Source organism: Cyprinus carpio, chromosome A19 (genome assembly GCF_018340385.1).
Source record: "Cyprinus carpio isolate SPL01 chromosome A19, ASM1834038v1, whole genome shotgun sequence".
In the NCBI taxonomy this organism is placed as follows: Eukaryota; Metazoa; Chordata; class Actinopteri; order Cypriniformes; family Cyprinidae; genus Cyprinus; species Cyprinus carpio.
Window position 1 is genome coordinate 10,144,414 of NC_056590.1, and position 4,413 is coordinate 10,148,826.

Genomic DNA, 4,413 nt, shown 5'->3' on the forward strand with positions numbered 1-4,413 from the left:
AAAACTATGTGACTACGGGAAATTAATTATTGAAATGCATTTCTTTTAAATAGTGTGTAGAATGTCATCTATGATTGATCATCAAAGCATTCAAACAGAAAACCGTCCCATTAATGGGCTAATGTCTCAAAAATGAGCCCTGTGGTTACAGATTTTGAGGAGCCTTTAAATGACAGTTTCTCACACATTAAAATCTTTTCTACAAGCAAAACACTCAGCGCCATTATGTCATTTTCCAAAAGGAAGACATGTTTCAAATAATTAATTCACAATCTGTTTTGCACCATAGACAAAACTGCATTCAGTAGCCAGCACTCAATCAATCAGCAGAAACCTGTGGGAATGAGAAATACGACTTCAGGCAGGGGATGTTGTGATGCAGATTTTCTGGCCTGATTGAAAACAGAGACAAATTGCAAATAACAACATACTGGGTAAGTGTTATTGCACATTTTGTATATTTAATATAATCATTATTAATTAAGTCACATCAGTATATGTGCATCCTGGAGTTTGAACCCAGTGGAAATATTTTAATGTTATTTTTCCATCTAAATTGAAATCAGTCTTTTGTTGATGTTGTTGTTGTTGTCTCAAAAGAGTTTGATTTTGCCTTAAAAGCTGTATTTTTGTGCTTGTAGCTTTGCAAAATGTGTCTTTAGTTTTAAGATAAATCTAATAAAGTAATGATAATACTAATAATATATATAGTAGTATATATATATAGTTGAGACTTATACATATTCAATTGTTGAAATAATTTAGCAAAATGTGTCGTAAGAGTATACATACATACATATATTATTTATTTATTTTACTTGCAGTTACTGCAGTAACTCATGTGAACTAGACTGATGTAATCAGGCCCATGTAATATCTCAGCAGGTCCATGATACACAGCTGTTAGTGATATATACTGTATATATCACAGTGTCTCCTCTCTCTCTCTCTCTCTCACACACACACACACACACGTTATAACACTGATCAGGCCTGCCAAGCCATGGGACAAGTGTACCATGACAGCTGCTTCACCTGCTATGTCTGCGGTAAGACTACAGATCATATATCAGTTCAGATGCATTGAAATATTAGAAAGAGCTGAAGACATGAGAATATACACACAAAACACATCAGTGCAACATGGCACAGTGCTTTTTTTATATTACATTGTGTATGTGTACACTTTACATATTACAGTCCCTAAAATGGCATGGTAATGATAAAAACAAGTGAGAGGAAAAAATGTACATTTCAATGCTTTTGCATTCCCCCGCTTTTGCGTTCCTCCAAGAAACTTCCTAGTAAAGAATGCGAATGTTTCTTGGGGAACACAAAGCTTTTGCGAGTGAATGCAAAGTTTATCAGTTTATCATCTCAATAGATTTGCAAAAAAATGCAAATGTTTTGTGAGTGAAAGCAACATTTTTTGGAGGCAAAATTTCTTGCATTAATGCAATAGTTTAGTAAGAGAATCTCCGATTTTTCCCTAGCCATAGGTAGTGCTTCACAACATGCACTTTTTACAACATGTCAATAAGTGAATCAATCAAGTGGATCTTTTCTCGTCGCATTGACGCAGACCAGAAACTGTAAGGAAAGCCGTTTTATGACTTTTCTGGACAGGTGTTGTGTGAGAAGGATTATTTGGTCTGTGGTCTCGTCTTGTTTGTTAATTATTTCTTAAATTAAATTTAGAAGATTGGGCTTTTAATGCTTCCTTGTTTTGTAGTATTCCAGCGTCAAGCACTTTGCAGAGGTCTGCACATCCTGCGGATTTTTAATCACAGATATGGTCAGCTTGAAAACCATTCTGAGTGTGTTTTAATGGATAGAAAGACTGTTGTTTAATGTTTCCTACCACATGATCCATAAGTACTAAGATGACCTCTGACCCCTTTAGGTGCTCCAGGATTTGGGAAAGTCCTTCCATCCCGACTGTTTCCGATGTGTCATCTGTAATGAGACTCTGGAGGGACAGCAATTCAGTGTAGACACACAAAACAAGATATACTGTGTGAAAGATTACCACAAAAACACACTCACATGGATACTTTCAGACTGAACAGACAATGTACACTCAGTGAATATATAATCTAGTTATTAATTAATGGCAGATTAGATTAAAAGTACCCCAACATGTGAACATTCTTCCATTATCTCAATCATTCAGTGCATTTTCTATTTTCTTGTATAGGTTTCTAGCACATACCTGTGCTATATGTGAACAGCTCATCCTGCCCAATAAGGTTCTACAGTTTTTATTATTATTATTAGTTTAAAGACAGCATGTGTAGTTTGTTTATGTCTGCAGGGTTCAAATGAGATTGTTGAGAGAGAGAGTGATGAGAGTGATGTCCAAGGGAAAAAGCTACCACGTGGCCTGTTATGAAGGAAAAAGCAATATTTAATCACAGTTTATTTAAATACCATATACTATACCAAAGTGGCATTATATATATATATATATATATATATATATATATATATATATATATATATATATATATATATATATATATATATATATATATTATTATATATATATATATATATATATATATATATATATATATATATATATATACTTTTTTTTTTTTCTTACATGTTGTATTAAAAGGTGACTGGGAAAACTTCCACTAGAGGGAACTCTCTACCACAAGCCAAACGTACATCTTCAGAGACTGGCCTCTTATGTAATTGACCGCTGTACACTGAATAGAACCATTAAAGCAGATTATGGTTTGGGGTTTTGTCATTGTAACAATAAATACAGATCATTCTGAACATCTAAACATTTTGTAAAAAAAACAGGTCTCTAGACTATGACCTGTGTGCTGACAAAGGAGTTTGGCTCAATTATGCTCACATTCATAGAAAACTAAATGTGAAAATGAATATATATTATAAAAAAAAAAATAATTCAGTTCCAGTGGTGGCATATTTAGCCTACTGGTTTTGGCCTTCATAGGCAAGCATTGTTTATCCGGTTTTCAAAGCTCTTCAAGATTAATCTTGATTAATCTAAGGAATAGTCCAGTTTTATGAAAATTGACTCACCCTCAACCATACAAGACATAGATGAGTTTGTTTCTTCATCAGAACAGATTTGGAGAAATGTAGCATTACATCATTTGCCCACCAATGGATCCTCTGCAGTGAATGGGTGCCGTCAGAATGATAGTCCAAACAGCTGATGAAAACATCACAATGATCCACAAGTAATCCACACAACTCCAGTCCATTAATTCACGTCTTGTAAAGTAAAAAGCTGCATGTTTGTAAGAAACAAATCCATCATGAACACATCTTAACCTTAAACCTTTACTTCCATAATCCATAATAACTCTTCCTCCAATGAAAAAGTTCATCCCATTGTCCTCTCACGTCAAAAAAATGGATTTCTTACAAACGCGCAGCTTACAAACAACTTTAATTTTTGTGTGCATAATTACTTTTAAGGTGTGGTCACATTAGTGGAATTTCATCCAAAATTTTGTGGACAAAAAAGGTTAATTGTCCATAATCAATACAAGAATGCATGAAGCACTGCTCACACAGAAGTCACTTTCAAACCAAGCAGCTTTCTTTTGGTCAATGAGATGAGTTTGCAAGGATTCCTAATAAAAATGGATTTTGCATGTGGAATTTTGATGAGCAACGGTAAATGTGACCATATTTAAAGGTGAATTTTTGACAGAATTGTTTATTGTCAATATTGCAGCGATGCACAAAGCACCACTCACACAAAGGTCACCTTCAAGCCAAACAACTTTCTTTTGGTCAATGTGATGAATTCAAGAGAGCATCTGGAGCCTGATGTGAAATCTACATATACAAAATTCTCAATTGCATGGATTCCTACTGAAATTGGATTTAGCATGCAAAATTTGGCTGAGCATCAATAAATGTGACTGCACCTTTACTTTGTGTCTCTCTCCTTCATGCATACACACACAAAACCACCAGAACACCATTATTACATAGATTTTATTGTGATTAATACATTGATACATAATCTGTCAGGGATCTTCAAGAGGAGTAATATTTCATTGGGCTTCCACACGGGCATCAAACACTGGAAGACCAGGAATGTGCAGTTGGCCACAGAAGGGCGTCCGAGTCCTTCTGCTCCATGATCCCACAGCATACAGAGAGCCTCAGACCTTCACAGCAAGACGCCTGCTCTGACAACAGACGCACACAGTCTGGTCAAATGTTTGGGCATGTTTTCAGCTGGCCACAATGGGAAACTGCTTAAACTTCAAGTCAAAATACTGCTAAAAGAGCCAATCAATTTTCACAGTTTTTCCAACAACTTGTGTGTTGTAAATACTGCAGTAACAGGCGTTGTCATGATCGCTGACAGCAGTCATCCTTAAGCCCTGGAGACTGGCTCTAGTTGCACTAGTC